Source organism: Pinus tabuliformis, chromosome 2_2, assembly GCF_031772625.1.
Source record: "Pinus tabuliformis cultivar Carrire ecotype Pingquan chromosome 2_2, CPIR1, whole genome shotgun sequence".
In the NCBI taxonomy this organism is placed as follows: Eukaryota; Viridiplantae; Streptophyta; class Pinopsida; order Pinales; family Pinaceae; genus Pinus; species Pinus tabuliformis.
The window spans coordinates 486,835,667-486,857,093 of NC_142300.1; the positions used below are offsets into that span (position 1 = coordinate 486,835,667).

At 36.7% G+C, this 21,427-nt stretch overlaps 1 non-coding gene across 1 annotated transcript; it reads left to right on the forward strand.

The window, feature by feature from the left end:
- The first annotated feature begins 21,355 nt into the window (after positions 1-21,355).
- On the forward strand, positions 21,356-21,427 carry TRNAT-UGU (transfer RNA threonine (anticodon UGU)). The gene has a single exon. It is a non-coding gene; the product is annotated as a tRNA-Thr (tRNA).

Here is a 21,427-nt window from a genome sequence, read left to right on the forward strand (position 1 = left end):
TCCCTATGGTCGTATGTTGCTTTTGTAAGTACCCCAAGCCCCCTAGAGCTCCCAGAGCTCAATGCATGCAACATGCATGACCCTTATAAGAAGGTCTCTCAACGAATCCAAGTCGTTCGGGAAATTCACAGACTTGACCTTTCCACGAGGCTTTGACAAAATGTCTGCGACCTGTACATCAGTCTCAATGTGATGGAACCTCCTTGCTCATTGACTTACCATATCCTAGATAAGGCAGTATTCGATGTCTATCTACTAGAGCAATCATTGAATAGGGGATTCCTCAATAATTGAATCCCCCCTCTGGTTGTCACAGAGAATCATAGTGGTTTTCATCATGTGTATAAACAACTCACTTAAGAGCTTCTGCAACCATGCAACTTCACACGAGATCATACTCGTAGCTATGTATTCGGTCTCGGTGGTGCTTATAGCCACCGACTTCTGCTTCTTGTTCATCCATGATATCGAAGAAGAATCTAAAGAGAACCAACACTGAGAAGTGCTCTAGTGATCCTCCACATTGCCTGCCTAGTCAGCATTCGAATAATCATGCAGTTTCATATTTCTGACAGTGTATCTCAATCCATGAGAGATTGTGCCCTAAAGATATCTCAGAATATTCTTGGCACCAATCTAGTAATGCTCAACCAAATATGAGCTCACCATGCTAACTGCAAAACATATGTCCAGACGGAAGTTCACCAAGAACATCAATGCAAATGAGTTTATGAAACTCAGAGGCATTTCCCAAATCTAGTCCGACATCACTACCATATAACTTCTGAAAGTTAAGATCCTTGAGGTAGTCACAGGCTTGCAGTTTATCATTCCACATCCGGAATCCAACTCCCTCTTACTTCTGCAAGTGAGAGGGTCTACGCCTGTCAGAAATAGGTCATCCTCATAAGGTGTTGGTATGAGAGGTCTATCATCCACAACCTTCGGGTAATGGTTTGGATCGGTTTCACTCCTAGTGAATATCAGCTTCATCAGGCAGCTATCAATCCTCTCATACTACGCCCGAGGTGTTTTGCTTCAAACCATAGAGTGTTTTCTTCCACTTGTATACATGAGATTCCCGATCATGAATCTCAAACTCCTCGGGTTGTTCCAAACCTATGGACCTGCTGCATGAGGGGAATGGTCCCCTTATAAAATTTTCCTTTGGTACATCTCAGACATGTACTTTCATGCTCTTCTTGAATTTAGGCATCGCTATCACCATCTGATTCACATCGGGTAGGGCCCCATAGGTAGACCTCCGGTGTTATAGATGCAATATGTCAATTGGCATGATCCCCAATGGACCATCCTGTAACTTGATACAAATTACCAACCTTGAACCCATGAGAAAAAACATCTTTGAAAATTCTATTTTTTAACACGTACCTTTCCATCGATGAATGCCACCTTGAAACCTTTGACTTCCATTTTCGAGATGGACACCAGGTTCTTCTTGCGATTAGTTACATAAAAGAGATTCTTGTAAATGAATAGAGTTAGCCTCATTCAATTGAGAGGTAACATTCCCTACACCCTTTCCGGGATAGGTGGCATCGACTCCAAGTATAATCCCTTGGTTGTTTCCATCTCTACCAATTTAGAGAGTGCACCCTTCTATCCGATGAAGTGCCCTGAAGCACTACAATCAATAAGCTAGATTCCCAAAGAATCTGAAGGAGGGCCAATACAAGATAACGCTTCATCTTATCAAAAACAACATTTGATTCTTCATACCTAGGGTTCCTTGCTTTCTCTGAAGAGTCGGCCATTTCCTTGATGACCTGCATTACCTGTCATTCCTTTGATCATTGAAGATGTCCCTAGAATGATTGTTATCATCATCAAGTGATGTGTCCCTACCTTAGACACTCCTTTTCATAATGGTCGAACTTATTACAACCAAGGAATCTGCCTTTCCTTCCACCCTTAGATCCGGACTTCCCATTGAAGTGATCTTTAGGTAGGCCATCAGAAACTTCTATTGCGCCATTCTGATAATATTCTCTGCTTCAACTTCACCCTTGGTGAATTTGAAGACGGATGAGGAATCCATTGATCCTTTTTTCCTTTCCAAACTATCTTCGATGATTGCTCTTTCACTCTTCTTGGGCATTTTCTTCACCTCATCTCTGATACCATGTTAATTTTAGGTATGTTCTACGCTTAGAGAAATTTATTTCAATTTTCACAGTTAGCTCCATATTTTTTCCAAATTAGCAATCACATCAGCATTAAAGTAAACTGAAAATAAAACATAAACATAAATCGTAGAAGACAAGCCAAGACAAGAGGACACAAGATGTGGTGCTAGCAAGGGACAAACCCCAATGTGGGGAAACCCTTGATCAATTCTTCTTATATGTTCTTCAATAGTTCAATAGAGAGAGATAGAGATAGTACGTTTGCAACAGAAGTCAACACTTTGACTTATCTAGATAAGAGCATAGATCATCTCTAAGAAGATGATACATGAGATCAATTGAAGACATGCTGCTTCAACTGATTCTCCAAGATGACTCCTTCACCTATCGTTGTGTTTCATTTCGTCATCATGCTGCACCTCACCGTGCTGCACCATGTTGCACCCATCATCACTATGTTGCATCTCATCACGCTTCATTAATCATGATTATACCCATCACTATACTGCATTATGTGCCATTGTTGCACCATGTTGCCATACTGACCTATGTGTTGGATGCACCTTGCATGCTTGTTGTCCCTAGCATGGTTGTTGTCCTTAGCATGCTTGATGTTGCATGCTAGCTATCCCTTGCATGCTAGCTGTAACATTGCATGCTTGGTGTATTTGCTGCTAAGTACCATACAACTGTCCTAATGTTAGTTAGTTTTCCCTTGCATGTTGCTCTCTTTCAGAGACAGATACTCTAGCTGTTTTGGTAGTTCCCAGCAGTTCCAGTAGTTCCGGCTATTCCCGACAGTTCTGACAGTTTTGGTTGTTCTAGGTAGTTCCGACAGTCTCGGTAGTTCTGGCAGTCCCGATAGTTCTGGCAGTCCTGGCAGTTCCGACAGTTCCAACATTTCTAGCTTTTTTAGCTTTTCCAGCTTTTCTGGAAGTTTCGGCTTTTCTGGCTTTTCCAGATTTTCCGGATTTTTTGGAAGTTTCGGCCTTTCCGGATTTTCTTGCTTTTTCAACAGTTCTGGCAGTTTTGGCTTTTCTGGCATTTCTGATAGTTCCCGCTTTTCCAGTAGTTCTGCCTTTTCCGATAGTTCCGGCTTTCTACCCTCTGGATCAGGGCAACGTTATTCCTTAGGATCTCTCCTCCTACTAAAACCCAAAGACAAGTAGAGAGAGGAAGAGATCCCAAGTGTGTTGAAATGACTTGGAGGCCACCTCTATTTATACTAAAACGTTGAGCACAAGTGGGGTTTATTTGGTTGTTGGTCGACCTTGACAAATTGTCCCATAACACAAATAAATTCATATATCCATGAATATTTATTGGAATCGGATGATCTTTAGATCAATCCTACACCTCACGATGAGAGGGTTCTAAGAAAAATATCAGCTTCCATTAATAAGATGACCCACATGGATTTTGGCACTAGTTTCCAAATTTAACAGATGGCCTATTGTGAGACCCATAGGCACCCACAAGCACGTCCATCTTGACCAAGTGCTCAAAGTGTCAATCCCTCCTTGCTTAGTTAACTTGATTGCATGGGAGGTGACTGAGTCAACTCGAAACGCTCAAAATGGTCCCAATGAACCAAGGGAAAAACGAATGCATCCACCTAAACGCATTTGAGGTGGAATGATCACTCCCACATGAATGCGCCTAAAACATTATGGGAATTTTGAGGTCTAAAATGGGTCTCCTAAGGAAAATAATAAAATAGGAGTTAAAATAATAAAATTAGAGTTATGAATTTAAAAATAAAATAAAATAAACTACTTATTTTTATTGTATTTTCAACTTATCTCCTTATAGGCTTACTCAAATGTCAAATGTAGGCACCAATTGGATCAATAATTAAATGCCACATCCAAAGAGTACCCACTTTGCATACTTCCGAGAAGGCCCACATAGAAAAAAAACTGAAAGTACATGAAAAAAGCATGTTCAACAAACTTGTATTTTTAGTTTTTTCTATATGGGTCTTTTGAGAAGTATGTTGGGTACTTGTTCTATGGGGAATTTAATTTTTCACCCAATGCGTATCTACACTTGATATTTGAGTAAACCTATAAGGAGATAAGCCAAAAATACAATAAAAAAAACAGTTTTCTTCTTTTCCCTTCAAAAATATTTCCCTGGGGATGACATCATCATCTTAAATCCTATTGGTTTTTTTAAAGTTAATTTTATTAGTACATTTTTTTTAAATTTTGAGGCCCATTTTTTTATCTAAAAGGAAGAGACTTCACGAGTGTCCATGCCCCAGACAGAACAAGTTGACCTGATCTAAAGTTGGGGTTCCCACACAAGTTAAGATGGAGCAAGAGTTGGACAATACCACAACAATGCCCACAAATACGACACGAATATTTGACCCAATCGCCCAAAACATTGTTTGTGTGCACGATTGTAGTCTATATATATTTGATGGAATGAGTGAGGAGAGAAAGAATCATTCAATAGAGTTCACACGAGAAGTAAAGGATAAAAGTTAGTGTTGAGAATGCAACAAGATGATGGAGCTTAGTGGAAAGAAGTCACCTTCACTAAGTGGGCCCGCAGGCTATTTTTGGCGCAAAGTCTATTTTTAGACTATGTCTATTTTTAGACATATGGATCATGGTCTATGAGTTGCAGGATGCTATTTGTGGATGATTGGTCATGTCGGTAAAAATAGATGGACTTCTATATTTAGACATATGGCCGGTTTCTATTTTTAGACTGCCAGGCTAAAAACAGAACAGTCGAATATTATTGTCTCATAATAATATTTGGACTATAAACATTATCTTATCCTCTTGGAGCACTTCAGTTTCAGCTACAGATGTGCCACATGCAGCTTTCAGAAGGAAATACGCTTTTCTTGTGGGTCAGTTGAGCTATTGCATGTAGGACTTCAGTTAGAACTCATGTGGTTGAGTTTCGGTGGAGTTGATTGTGGAGTTGATGGAGTTGAGTTCAGTTTGACTTGGTTGAACTAGTTGTATTTTAGTCTAACTAAAGAATACACTAGTGATGAGTTGTGTGAATTAAATATTAATTAATTCACTAATTATTAACTCATAAAGCAATTAAAGAATACATCAGTTAACTCAGTGCATGTACAGTTTAGTGGAGACAAGTGTTAGAGGTTGAGATTGTTATCAGTTGTGACTATAGTTGTGCATGAGATTTTCACATGCATGGATGGAGATTTCCCATGAGGCTTGCGTAGTATAACCAAGGTAATTTGAATTCACAGAGTGATTGATTCTCTTGCAGGATTGCGCAGTGGAGGCAGGCAAATAGTGGAGGAGATTTGAGGCATCAGATCTGAGCTAGTTTGTGTGTAACAGGTGGAGATAGTACTGAGTACTTGTGAGGAGTATTGTACTATGTATTGTTACATTTTCTCTATCATTATAATATACAGATAGTGTGGGGTTTTCAACTGTATGCTTTCCCCAGGTTACATACTGTGTTAATGTGTGCATGCGATTGATGTTTCATTGATTTTAACGCTGCTAAATTGATGATCAAAGTAGAGGAGATTATGTATTGTGCATGTATTCTGCAATAGTGTATAATCGGGATAATCTCTATGAATAAGTGTCATATTATTAAAAATTTATACATTTTATGGGAGCTGTTGATCATTAGATCTATTATTCAGGAAGTGTTTACATTTTATTTCTTCAGGCAGAGTCTATAATCAGGCCAGGTAGCCTCTGGATTCATCCTTCCTTTGGAAGGTGAGATATCTGGTAAAAGCCCATACAGTCAATATCTATATGAGAAATACTTTGTTCTCACGAATTTTAGATCAGAGGCGGTTGAGTTTTGAGCTGGTGGAATTCGAATTTGCAGTAGTGTTTTCTTGGTGTGAATGTTGCAATGTCTTTCAACGGATTGCGATTGGAGTATGCTCTTGAGGGCAGTTCGAACTATATTGCATGGAAGGACATGATGGAGGCAGTGTTAGATGATAATTGGCTGAAGGAGTTCATAGAGGTTGAGGTCCCAAAGCCTACTAATGCTGCCGAAGCTGAGGTTTGGCAAAAGAAGACAGCAAAGTGTCGAAGGATTCTGTTGGAGGGCGTGAAGGATCATATTGTGTCCAGCCTGCATGGAAGGGCTTCTCCATACTTGATGTGGAAAGTGTTGACAGATCTATTCCAAAGCAAGAGCAACCAGAGGAAGTTGGCGCTCAAGGATAAACTCAGAAACATTAAATGTGAGAAGGGAGACAGTATGCCCAAGTATCTCACGAAGTTCACTCAGTGCAAGGATGAGCTGGGAAGTGTGGGGGTGACTGTCAATGATGAGGACTTGGTGAGCTTGGCTCTCCTTGGTCTTCCGAAGAGTTGGCATTCCTATCATGACTCTATCAATGGTCGGGAGAAATTGCCAGGATGGGAGAGACTTTGCTCAGATCTTGTGCAGGAGGAGATCAGGCGGAATACCAGGGATTGATCTTCATCAAAGGCACTTGATGAAGAAAATTGCACTTTGGCTGCCAAAGCAAAGAAGGGGAAGAACAAGAAAGCTTCTCATTCCAGTGTGAAAGGCAAGAAGTAGGACATGTCCAAGGTGAAGTGCTTTCACTGTCACCAACACGGACACTATGCCACTAATTGTCCGCAGAAGAAGAAGAACAAGCAAGCTGCTGGATCTACAGCAGGAGAGGCTCTAACCTCACAGTTTGAGCTTGATTTTTCATTGATCACATGCTTGGTTTCAAGTGTGATGGGATCGGTGTGGTTCTTGGACAGTGGTGCGTCTATTCACATGACAAGAGATCGAGATTTGTTTTCTAATCTGGAGGAGAAAGACCTTGGAGTGCACATCGAGATGGGCGATGATGGTAGATACAGTGCGACCAGTATCGGTACCATTTCCTTTGAGAGGAAGTCTGGTAAACCCTTCGCATTGAAGGAAGTGATGCATGTTCCAGGATTGAAGAAGAATCTTATCTCTGTGGCGATGTTAGAAGACAAGGGATATGATGTTGTTTTCAGCGAGGGAAAGGCTTTCCTGCGTAGCAAGACAACTGGAGAAACCAGGAAGATAGGGGTTCGAGTTAGGAACCTTTATCAATTGCATGTAGATGGCTGCGCAGAAATGGCATGCAAGGTAGAAGGATTGGTGAGCCGGGATGATGGCGAGCTGTGGCACAGGAGATTGGGTCACCTTCACCATGGAGCATTGAAGATACTGTAGCAGATCACTACTAGGCTTCCTAAAGGCATTCTTGCACAGTCAGATCAGTGCAAGGGGTGTACTTTGGGAAAGTTTGTGAAAGCCACCTTTCACGAGAAGGATAGTCACGCCACGACGATCCTTGAGAGAATTCACACAGATGTGTGTGGACCTTTCTCAGTAGCTTCAACAGAAAAGCACAGGTATTATGTGATCTTTGTTGATGATTTCTCTCGAAAGTGCTGGATCGTCTTCATGCAGAAGAAGAGCGAGACATACTCAAAGTTCTGTGAGTTCAAAGAACTAGTCGAGAAGGAGTCGGGGAAGAAGGTGAAGGCTCTTAGGAGTGACAATAGTGGTGAATACATCTCTGACGAGTTCAAGGATTTCTGCAGCGTAGAAGGGATTCGAAGAGAGCTCATAGCTCCCCATAACCCACAGCAGAACGGGGTTGCTGAGTGGAAGAACAGAACGATCGTGGGTGCTACACGAGTGATGTTGCATGATCATAGCCTACCCCTTCACTTGTGGGGGGAAGCATTCAATACTATAGTATATGTGCAGAACCGTTGTCCTCACAAGATACTTGGCATCAGTACACCCGAGGAGGCTTATTCTGGTAAGAGGCCTGATATTTCTCATTTGAGGATTTTTGGTTCTAATGTTTACATGCATGTGACAAAGGATGTCAGGAAGAAGCTGGAGCCGACCGCGGAGGTTGGGATATTTGTGGGGTACACTGATACGCTCGACAACTATCATGTGTATTTGCCAGACAGTGGCAAGACTGTTGTGCGACGGGATATAAAATTTCAGGAGGAGAAAGCCATGAAGTGTTCGCTTGAGAGGGAGACACACTTGCATGCAGATGAGGAGCTATTAGTTCCTAAAGATGAGCTTTAGGACGTGGATCAGCCACAGGATGAAGTTCATGGAGTGGAAGAGACCACTCATGTAGCGCCAACCATCAGAGGGAAAAAGTGCTTGACAGAAGCTGAGCGACTGGCTCAAGATGTAGAGAAGGTTGTAGGACTACCTACAGCTCAACGTAGACAGAGACAGTCACCTGATCGGTACACTGGATACATGGCTCTTGTGAGCAAATGTGTTGTGACTGAACCATCCTCTTTCGAGGAAGTTGTGGAGGATCCCGCATGGGTAGATGCCATGGTGGAAGAGTATGATTCGATTGTCAAAAACAGTGCATGGGAGATTGTCCCAAGACCGAAAGGAAAATCAGTGGTGGGTTCGAGATGGATCTACAAAGTTAAGCAGGCAGCTGACGGGAGTGTGGAGAAGTACAAGGCAAGATTTGTTGCCCGAGGATTTTCACAGATAGAGGGGATCGATTATGAGGAGACCTTTGCACTTGTCGCAAGGTATTCTTCCATACGGATGATTCTTGCTCTCTCAGCGCAGATGGGGTGGCACATTCATTAGATGGATGTGAAGACTGCGTTCCTCAACGAAGTCATTGAGGAGGAGGTGTACATAGAACAGCCTGAAGGTTTCAAGATCTTCAGCAGCGAGTCGCATGTGTGCAGGCTCAAGAGAGTGTTGTATGGGTTGAAACAAGCACCACGTGCTTGGTACACACGGATAGACAGTTATTTCACTGGACTTGGATTCTCCAAGAGTGAGGCGGATCCTAACCTATACCAGATTGTGGTGGAGGGTAAATTGCTTATCATTGTACTTTATGTAGATGATTTGATTCTAACATGTGATGAGCTATTGATACTTTCATGCAAGGATGATCTTGCTAAGGAGTTTGAGATGAAGGACTTGGGCCTCCTTAATTATTTCCTGGGATTGGAAATCTGGCAGTGCAGTGATGGACTATTTGTTTCTCAGGGTAAGTATGCTCGGGAGATACTGGAGAAGTTCAACACGCATGGCTGCAAGCCTGTTGATACTCCTCTTCATGGAGGGTGGAGGAAGGAGGATGCCACTTCAGTAGAAGAAGTGGATGCCACTGTTTATCAACAATTGGTGGGGTCGCTTATGTATTTGGTCAATGCACGACCCGATATATGCTATGTTGTTAACCAGCTTTCACAAGCTATGGTTAAGCCAACCAAGCTCTTCTAGAAGGCAAGCAAGCATGTATTGCGTTATCTTAGAGGCACATTAGGATATGGATTGTGGTACAGACAGGAGGATGAGGTGAAGCTATGTGGCTTCACGGATGCAGATTGGGCAGGGAGCCCAACGGACAGAAAGAGCACATCAGGAGGGGTCTTCAGTATCGGGTCGACAACAGTTTCTTGGTATAGCAGGAAGTAGATATCCGTGGCACTCAGTTCAGCAGAGACCGAGTATATGGCAGCAAGTTTGGCTGCATGTGAGGCTATATGGATGAGGAAGATCCTGGTCGGGTTGTTTGGTTCATACTTGGAGCCTACTGTGATTTACTGTGATAACCAGAGTTGCATTAAACTCTCGGCTAATCCAGTATTTCATGATAGATCTAAGCACATTTACATTAGGTACCATCATATCAGATATTGTGTGCAGTGGAGAATCATGTTACTTTCATACATTCCAACGGAGGATCAGGATGCTGATATCTTGACGAAAGCGCTCACCAGGAGCAAATTCAAATACCACCGAGGCAGGATAGGGGTTGTTGATAATCCATATCTTGTTGAGAGGGAGTGTTGAGAATGCAACAAGATGATGGAGCTTAGTGGAAAGAAGTCACCTTCACTAAGTGGGCCCGCAGGCTATTTTTGGCGCAAAGTCTATTTTTAGACTATGTCTATTTTTAGACATATGGATCATGGTCTATGAGTTGCAGGATGCTATTTGTGGATGATTGGTCATGTCGGTAAAAATAGATGGACTTCTATTTTTGGACATATGGGTGGTTTCTATTTTTAGACTGCCAGGCTAAAAATAGAACAGTCAAATATTATTGTCTCATAATAATATTTGGACTATAAAAATTATCTTATCCTCTTGGAGCACTTCAGTTTGAGCTACAGATGTGGCACATGCAACTGTCAGAAGGAAATACACTTTCCTTGTGGGTCAGTTGAGCTATTGCATGCAGGACTTCAATTAGAACTCATGTGGTTGAGCTTCGGTGGAGTTGATTGTGGAGTTGATGGAATTGTGTTCAGTTTGACTTGGTTGAACTAGTTGTATTTTAGTCTAACTAAAGAATACACTAGTGATGAGTTGTGTGAATTAAATATTAATTAATTCATTAATTATTAACTCATAAAGCAACTAAAGAATACTTCAGTTAACTCAGTGCATGTACAGTTCAGTGGAGACAGGTGTTAGAGGTTGAGATTGCTATCAGTTGTGACTATAGTTGTGCATGAGATTTGCACATGCATGGATGGAGATTTCCCATGAGGCTTGCATAGTATAACCAAGGGAATTCAAATTCATAGAGTGATTGATTCTCTTGCAAGGTTGCGCAGTGGAGGCAGGCAAACAGTGGAGGAGATTTGAGGCATCAGATCTGAGCTAGTTTGTGTGTAACAGGTGGAGATAGTACTGAGTACTTGTGAGGAGTATTGTACTATGTATTGTGTTCTATAACATTATAATATATAGATAGTGTGGGGTTTCCAGTTAAATTCTTTCCCCGGGTTACATACTGTGTTAATGTGTGCATGCGATTGATGTTTCATTGATTTTAATGCTGCTAAATTGATGATCAAAGTAGAGGAGATTATGTATTGTGCATGTATTTCGCAATAGTGTATAATCGGGATAATCTCTGTGAATAAGTGTCATATTATTCAAAATTTCTACAGTTAGGAACTGGTTTGAATGAATGGGGCACTCACATGAGGTATTTCTCTACCGTTGTGGTAGAGTGGATTTGTGCGAGTCACAAATATGGACATCGAAGTTGTGGGGCGACCAAATAGAGTGGATAATTGTCCATTTCCAGGTTGTGCAAGATGAGTGTTAGACCGAGGGGAGTGTCTTTCTTTGTATTATTTGGGGACTTCATTGGGGAACCAAGGGTTTTATGCTATTGTACTCTGGGAGTAGGTCATTTCTCAAAATCATATGTAAACCATATTTATGTTATAAAAGATTTTTACATACATGTTTTCTCTTGCTTCATGTTATTCTGATATTTACAATTGAGACACTTATGCAATATTGGATTATTGTTATACATGGATGTTAATGAATGATGTAGATTGGGAATGATGTAGATTGGGAATATTGAATGTTATTTCCACTAACATAGTAATTCTCACACATAAATAAAAATTACAAGTTTTGTAGGTATAGTCTATAAGTGAAGCAGTCATAACTTGGTCATAACCTTTGTGATGAATCTTGTTGATGCAACATGTCTAGAGGACTCAACACACTTTAACTTGAGTGAATGCTTTGGGTGTTCGATAGGTGGTATCAAAGTTGATATTAAGGTAGATTTTTCAAGCATGAGAAGCAACATGATGGAGGTATGTGAGCCAAGAGGTATGTCTATAGTTTTGACTTTCCCACGAGAATTGGTGTTTTAGAGAAATAGGATGTCCAGTTGCACATGTTATGCTTTTTGGATTTGCAAATCCATTGAAGGATTTCCCAAGCACTTGTAGACTCGTGGGCTACAGATAAGTTCACAAGGATAAGTTTAGTGAAGGAAATAGAGGTGAAAGCATCTTCTAGTGCAACAGAAGTGAAAGCAGTAGATTCTAGGGCTGAGTAGTCAAAGGATTGAGTAAAGAGGTACTAGTTTAGAAAGAAAATTAGAGTGGGGTTCTTTATTTTATAGTCATGGTGATGGATGTCTTTGATGTGATATTAGGACATTATTTCCTTGTAGGGTATCTAGTTGTGATGAAATATTGGATGGAAGAGATGCTTGTGGTTGGATATAAGTAGGTGTGGTCTTTGTATACTTTCTCGAGATGGAAGGATATGAAGGTGCAAATGGTTTCAACACTAACTATTAAGAGGGAAACATAGAGGTATACTGCAAAGATGTATGCAACATTCATTAGGGTGATTGGGGATAGTGAGGGGATGGGGACTCCTATCCCACCTAAGATTTATGATTTTTTAGATGCACATGTAGATCAGATGCTAGATGAGTTTATAAATGTACTCCCACCCAAGCAAGAAATTGATGACCATATTGATCTTGAGCTAGAAAAACAACCACCAGAACAAGTTCTTTATCGATTTTCTAAAGTAGATTTGGAGGAGTTGAAGTGACATCTACATGATTTGGTTGAGGTAGGATTCATATGACCTTCGAGGTCTCCTTATGGGTCTCCGATGATCTTTTAGAAGAAGAAGGATATTGAGGAGTTAAGGATGTGTCTTGATTAGAAAGCTTCAAACAGGAAAACATTTGAGAACAAATATCCACGACCACTTGCAATAGATTGCTTCGATAATTTGGCTAAGGCTGAGGTCTTCTCAAAGCTTGAATTGAGATACGGTTATTATTGGGTACACATTCTAGAGGGAGATGAACATAAGACAACTATGGTGGCAAAGTATGAGAGTTTTTTGTTCATGGTGATGCCATTTGGACTGTGCAATTCCCTTGCTACATTTTTGTACCTTGATGAAGGATGTACTTTGGCTAATTTTGGATTTGTTTGTAGTGGTGTACTTTGATGACATTATGGTATACAATGATAACATTGAGGAACATATCAGGATCTTGGAATTAGTATTTGAGGCTTTGAGGAAGCATTAGTTGTTATTGAAGAAGTCGAAGTATATGTTCACTTAAATCAAGATAACATTTCTAGGAAATTTGGATTGGATAGGGATGTATCTCAATGGACCTAGAAAAGGTTTATGCTATTAAGGATTGGGAGGATCCCAAGAACGTCCATGATGTGAGGGTTTTCTTAGGGATGGCTAACTACCATAGGAGATTTATGGAGGACCAATCCAAGATTACTGCACCACTGACCGACTTTTTAAAGAAGGACAAGATGTGGAGATGGACCGAGAAGTGTCATAATTTTTTTGATGAGTTAAAGAGTAGGACGATGACAACTTTGATATTGAAGTTGTTTTATTCTAAGAAATATTTTGAGATACATACAAATGCTTTATATTTCACCATTGGAGGTGTCTTGTTACATGATGGACACTTGGTGGCCTACGAGAGCAAGAATCTATATGGAAAGGAGAGGAGATATCATATTCAAGAGAAGGAGATGACAATATTCATCCACTGTCTTTAGGTGTGGAGGCATTATTTGATTGGGATACCTTTTGTGGTCAAGATAGATAACATTGTGATGGGTTACTTTGCATTTGATCCCATGCATTTAGTGAAGCAGGCATGGAAGCTCAATGTTATATCAAATCCCTTGAGTAAAAAGGCACAATTGTTTGCAATTGACGAAGGAGAGAACCAACCTATGCCAAAAGAGAGTCATATTTAGATGACATCATATTTGTAAAGGAAGGTTTTTTTAGGTATGGAGATAAGCACTATAATGAATAACATTATGAAGTAGGTGAAGGAAAGGAAGACATGAGATTCTACATTTGTAATGGTCTCATTTTGTTTGGTGATCGTATTTATGTTCCTAGGTCGAGTAGACTCCAAAAGGCGCTCTTGAAGGAGTGTCATGACTTGTCTTAGGTTGGAAACCTAGGACAACGTAGAACACTAGCATTATTAGAGAGAGGTTACTTATGGCAGTGCATGAGATGTGACGTGGAGGACTATGTACATACTTGTATCATTTTTCAGCATGAAAAACAAGATATCAGATTGTAGGGAGATCTATTACAGTCTTTTCTTATTCCAGACAGACCTTTGGCAAGTGTTTCAATGGAATTCATATCTAAATTGAAGCCATGTCAGTTTAAAAATGAAAGATCCTAAGAGAACAAAGCCATTGTGTGAAACAACATTGATCGTTGATCATCTAGATCTAAATCTTTAGAAGATAGTATCCTACATGATTACAATGATCGACAACAATATGAAGCTAGAGAATCTTTGGCATTAGAAGAATGCACCAGAGAAGGATGGATGGGATATGAGGGAGTTAATCTATAAATGGAGAGGGAACAACACGAGTTTAAGGATAATATACACCAAGAGGTCTTGGGATTTCCAAGGATGGAAATGACTCATGGTAGGGGAGGATGTAAGGCCCTTAGGCACCCACAAGCATGCCCATCTCAGCCGAGTGCCCAAAGAATTGATCTCTCCTCCCTGATTTGACTTGATGGCATGGGAGGCGCTATAGTTGGCTTGACACACGCTCACATGATGACACCCGAGCTGGAATGAACTTGCTCAAATTTGTCCCGAGGTGCCTAAGACAAAACAAATGCACTTGAGGTGGAACGATCACTCCCAAAGTGGAACAAGTGCACCCAAAGTTTGGAATGAGTTGGCTAAGACCATACAAGCATCCATGCCCAAGACATAATGAATCAACCCAACTGAAAGTTGGGATTTCCTACATAATTTGAGGAAAAATGAGAGTTGGTTGAGATTGCACGATTGCCCATCCAGAAGTAAAGCATACAAGATGGGAACATATTCAAATGATGGGAGTAGTTGCATGAGGGTTTCCTCTAAACATGTGGCAGAGTGGAGTCATTTGAGCTAAGACGATTGTGCAAGTTGTGGGACAACCGAACGGAGTGGATAGTCGGACGTGCCCAAGTCATGCAAGAGGAGTCTTGGAGTGAGGGGATTGCCTTTCTTTTTATTATTTGGGGACTTGGTTGTGAAACAAGGGTTGTTTGTTGTTGTATTTTGGGAGTAGGTCATGATTCAAACTCATTTGTAAAGAGACTTTATAATATAAAAGAGTTTTATATACATGATGTCTCTTGCTTCATGTTTTTATGATATTTACAATTGCTAGACTTATGAACTAGATTAGGTATTATAGTTTTGTTGAAGATGGAATGTTAGATTAGGTATTATATGTGTGTGGAAGATTGAATGTTAGGTTGGGTATTATACTTGTATGGAAGATTGAATGTTATTTCCGCTAACATAATAAATCTTATACATAAACAAGTGCTACATAGTAGCTAGTCCCTGTAGCTTAGTTTATATAGCTAAACTATATGGAAATATTTGGACACATTGATAATAAATAATTAGATGTTGAAATTTGGTTTGTAAGAAAAATAATCACGTGGTGAAGGCATAGGGTCATCGATGTACGTCTAATAAACAAATATGAAAGTTGTGGAATGTCAGATGACTATTGCAAAAGAAAATGTAAAGAAAATGTTGTGAAGGATTAGTAAAATGTAGGGGAGCCCATGTCAATATATATGTCTTCATTGAGAGTTGTCCTTGTTGATATTACAACCACTTTGTCTCCTTTGTTGTAAGGTTAGCTTTGTTATCAATTCAATTTGATAAAATTTTAGTGGTATAGCTAAAATTATAGGATAAAATTTTAGTGGCATAGCTAAAGTTAAGGGTTATTTAATTGTCTCCTCACTACCCCGCTAATGTAAAGATATATATGAATTGGGATTTTAAAATAAATTGCAAAAAAAATCTAAGCATTTGAATCAAAAATTGAAAAATATATCATAATTTAAAACCATAATAATAATAATTAACATAAATTATTTTCATATTAATAATATGAATCAAATTTTATTTATAAAATATGAATAAAATATTAATGTTATATTAAATTATTTTCATATGCCATATTATTTATACAATCATAAATAATTAAATTAACTTAAAATAATAAATCAAATCCATATTAATTCATATTAATTTAATATGAATATAAATATTCATAAATATTATTAAATTGAATGATTTAATATGGATTATGTTTTTTATATTATTATTCTAATATAATATGAAAATAAAAAAATTGTGTAATTGTGTGATCACCGTTGCTATATATCAAGCTTTAAGGGATAGTTCATAGCTGAGTTAGTTAAGTTCTTGTTGCTAAGTACCTTGTCTATGAGGAGGAGGTGATTGTGCCAAATCTTTTTGAACCCCTTAGGGTTAGACCTTGCTAGTTTGGCTGGAGAGTTTCTTTTACGACTACAAATATGATATATATCAAGCTTTAAAGGATAGCTCAGTTGGTCAAGTTCTTGTTGCTAAGTACCTTGCCTATGAGGAGGTGACTAAGCCAAATCTCTTTGAACCCTTTAGGGTTAGACCTTGCTAGTTTGGGTGGAGAGTTTCATTTATGACTACAAATATACTATATATCAAGCTTTAAAGGATAACTTAGTTGCTCAAGTTCTTTTTCTTAAGTACCTTGCCTATGAAGAGGTGACTGAGCCAAATCTCGTTGAACTTCTTAAAATTAGACCTAGTTTTCGTTTACATAATAATCAAGTTAATTAGACCTAATTTTCGTTTACATAATAATCAAGTTGAATAATTGAAACAAAAATTCTAAAACTTATTTTTATTGAGATAGTGCTCTTAAAAAGACACTTTTATTGAAATGCAATAGAGTACGCCCGTGCTTGGCTGCAACTCATTTGGGTATTCGCGTAGCCTCATGACCACAACAAAACCCAAAAAAATATTTCTTCAGCCATAGGTTTTTGATGATTGTCATTTAACTAAAGGGAGAGCCATTTTTAAATAAGCATTCATGGCCCGATCAGTTAGGCTATCACTTTGCGAAAAATACCCAGGAATAAGAGACAAAATAGTTAGACCTCTGATAACCACTAATGGTAAAATATGATGGAGAAGAAAGGAAACTGCCCGACTACATTCACTGCGTCATGACCGAAAGACTTATGAAATTCGACTGACGACAAGGCATAATAAATGAATACGTCGGAACTATTTTTATATGAATGTTAAACTTCTATAATGTTGGTCAGGCTCTTATGATTCATTCGCTCAATAGGCTTTGCTAAAAGCCTTATTTCTGTGTTTTTTCCCAAAAACAAATCCCTAACCCTAAATCTTACTTTGAGATTCGAGTCTAAAAGCCTTATTTCTGTGTTTTTTCCCAAAACAAATCCCTAACCCTAAATCTTAATTTGAGATTCGAGTCTATTCTTTGGACGTTCCTGCTATAACATAGTGTCACCAGAGTAACAACCAAACAACCCAGTTAACAGTGTCACCAGAGTAACAACCAAAAAACCCAGTTTGGTATTGTGGTGAACTATGTTCACCAGAAAAGGTAAAAATGTTAAAATTTCGTTGGTTTTCTTGGAAATAGGGAAACGTTTTTACTCAATATTTAAACCTAGCAGAAGCAAATGTAATATTATTTTTTATTAATGCAAGATTAAAAAAAAAATGATCATTAAATGGTATAGGCATAACCTATATTTTAAAATAATGAGTAATGACATTATGTTTAATTTCAGAGTCAATCAAATTAAATATAAATAAATTAAATTATTTAAGTAAAGTCTTTTTGGGTAGAAATCACATAATATAAATTTTTGGTCAAAAAATTTCCAATCAACAAGTATGCTTTATCATCAAGGCCAGATTTCTCTTATCTAGTTTCTACCAAAAAAAACTTTGCTTAATTCATTATGGATAAAAAAAAACCAAAATACAGAAAATAATATATTTTAATTTCTAAAATTACACTATAAAAACATTACATAAAAGTATTATATTAATTTTTAATCAAAACCAAATTAATATAATTGGACAAAAACCCAATATAATATCTTAAATTATTCACAACAATTTAGATAATCTTAATTTTAATAATCTTAAGGAGAGGTACCTTAACTCAAGCGGTGAGGTTAAGTAGATTGCAGATTCCCCGAATATTTGGGAATCCAACGGACATAGACGGGGTCAAAAAATTGACCGCCCCATGTCCCTAAGATTCCCGAATATTGGGGGAATCTGCAATAGACTTAAAAATGCCCTAACTCAGCGTGACACTTCCTCAATGCTGCTGAGAACTTAGTTGCTCCTCAACTATACTTTCCAGCAACGAATTTATTCTGGGCGTATCTGACCCACATGAAAATACCAGACGGCGACATTACCATCTCTACGCTCCGTCCTTATTTGTATGTCTACTCTTTCCTTTGTGAAAGGAAAGGACATTGAATAGCTCGAATTGGATCCGGTCAGATTGGGTTCAGAATACATTCCGACGATTGAAATAGATTGAAATAGATGGATGGATGGACACAAACATGAATCCTCAACAACATTGACTATGTCGATCATATTCTCGTCGACAAGGGGCGAACAAATCAGTCTGACACTCCCCCGCATGCAACTAAAATTTAAATGAAACGCCAAGGCTTCTGGGTTACATTTGAATCCAACTATTTTAAGGGGAAATCAACAGCATTACTACTCAATCCAAAGTTATGTTATTTGGGGAATCCAATTTGGGTTCCACATCAATATATCATCCACGTCGACCTTGTCCTTATAGGAAAGTAGATGTTAGATCTTTAAGAGGGAATTTATCCCGTGCACCTTCGGCCCGACCCGAATGTGGATCTAACGAAAATTGCAACAAAATATCTTGTGACTCGTTAAACCGAATAGATATTGTGCACCTTCGGCCCGACCAAAAGGAGGATCTAACGAAAATTGAAAGATAATATTATGTGGCCAACACACCTCTTCAACGACTTCTCTTTAACGGTAACTCACGTAAAGAATTAACACATGTAATTATGGGGAATGTTTGTTTCAGAGAGAGTTGTGTATCACATCACATTTCATAATTATTCTTAATGTTTATTTCAGAGAGAGAGTTGTATTATAGGTTCTCATGAATATGAAGTTCAATAATCATTGTATTATAGGTTCTCATGAATATGAAGTTGAATAATCATTGGTTGAATAAGTCAAATTTACTTTAATTATTTAACAAAAATTAATGAAATTAAAAATTAATAATAATTATAATTATAATTGTGTAGAAATTTTATCTTTATTATTATTTAGTTTGTAGTTTTTTTCATTTTCACTTAAGTTGTTTATTTTTATTTATTTATTTCTTATCTTAAGATATTTGATATTTTTCATTATTTGATAAATTTTTAGTTAAGATGTATTTAAGTTGGTTCAATTTACTCTTTTAAATAAACTATATTCTACATGAATACCATTGGTTCTCTTATCTCAAAGCTATTAGTAATAAATTATAAAAATTAATGAAAATAATCATTTATTCCCATTGAAATTGTTGGGTCTAAGGATTTTGAACCACCCAGTGTGGTTCAACATTAGTCTTGATGATGAACCACACTTGGTTGTTTGAAACAGGTCAACTCAACAATTTCAATGTGATTTTTACAAAAAGATTTCCTAAATGTAATATGGATCACAAAAGCTTAAATTTATACATAATTATTTATTTTTATTTTGACTAAGTAATATCTTAAACATATTATTATTTTTATATTTTATTAAAGAAAAAATATTCAAATCAAATGCATTTTTCTTAATATTATGATTAGTTATAAATAAAAGGAACAAAAAATATTTTTAAATAAATGTAATTGGCATACATGGATAGACATATATCAAATAATCACATACACAACTACATTAATAAATGTGGTTGAAATACACCAATAAACATTAATTATTATTATTAATTAATTATAATTATTATCATTATTATTATTATCTGGTCCTGAAGATGAACCATCGAAACGGGTCAACCATGAATTTTTTTTATTAATCAAATTTTTTAATTAACAAATACATTAATTATTATAATTATCATTATAACAATAAATAATAATATATAATAATAATAATAATAATAATAATTAATAATTAATAATTATAATTATAATTATTTATAATAATAATTAATTATAATTAGTATCATTTTTGATATATTTATTGTTATTTATTAATTTATTAATATATTAATCATTATTAATTTGTATATTTATAATAATAAAAAATAAAAATAAGTTTAATATTACAAAAATAGTAATAACAATTATAATGGAAATTTATAAAAAATATTATTATATTAAAAATACAATGTATTAGAAACTCCAAAAAATAATATTAAACATAAATTATTCATATTATAAACCCAAAGAATTATTATTAAAAATTCAATCGTTTAATATTAAAAATCCAAGAAATTAATATTGAGAAGCCAAGAAATAAATATTATAAACTTTTTGGATTAATACTATAAATGTAAGCCATTATTAATATCATATATATTCATGCTAAATTCTAAAATTAAGATATTAAACCTTGGGAATATAAAATTACTAATATATATAATATATATTCACATTTTCACATTATAGTAATATATATATGTTTTAAAATATTTTTCGATTTTTTTTTCATTTAAAAATTAAAAATTTATTATCTTTATTACCTATTGGAAAAGTTATGATTCATATATTATTTTTACTTTTATAAAAAAAAATGATTTTGAAAAAATATATATTAGTATAATCATATACTAATTAAATAATTAATAAATGTGGATAGTCATAAAAACATTTATTTATTATTTAATTTATATAATGTTGAGAATTTATAACCCAAATACAAAATAAAAATAACAAATACACCACTTCTATTTTACAATGAAAAATATCAAAACCTTAATTTCATACCAACTATTAAATTCAAAATATACACACATTTTCAATTAATTTGTTTTTTCTAAGCTCTATTACAAGATAAACCAAACATCTACAAATGAAACATTGAAAACCTTAATTTCAAACAAATCATTAAATTCAAAATATCTATACATTTTCAATTTTCAACTTAAAACAAAAATAAAAAAATCTGCAAAATCTTTACAAAAAAAATAAACCTCTGATTTTTTTAATAATATGTGAGAAATAATTGTTTTATAATATAACTTTTTATCATATCAATCACAACAAAAATTACTACAAACTGACCGTTAAAAATAAGCAGTTTACGTCACAGAAAAGGCAGCTAGTTTCGAGAAACTGGATAGGGTTAAAGAATCATATTCAAAGAGACCAAAGACGGTTCAAACTGTGGTACACGCATATCTTAAGATCGTTATTTTGATGATAAGATAAAACAACTAAGTGGCCATAGAAATGCACTTTGTATAAATGTGATCGCCGTTGCTTCCGTAGCTTAGAGGTAGAGCGTTCGCTTTGTAAGCGAAAGGTCGCGAGTTCGATCCTCGCCGGGAGCT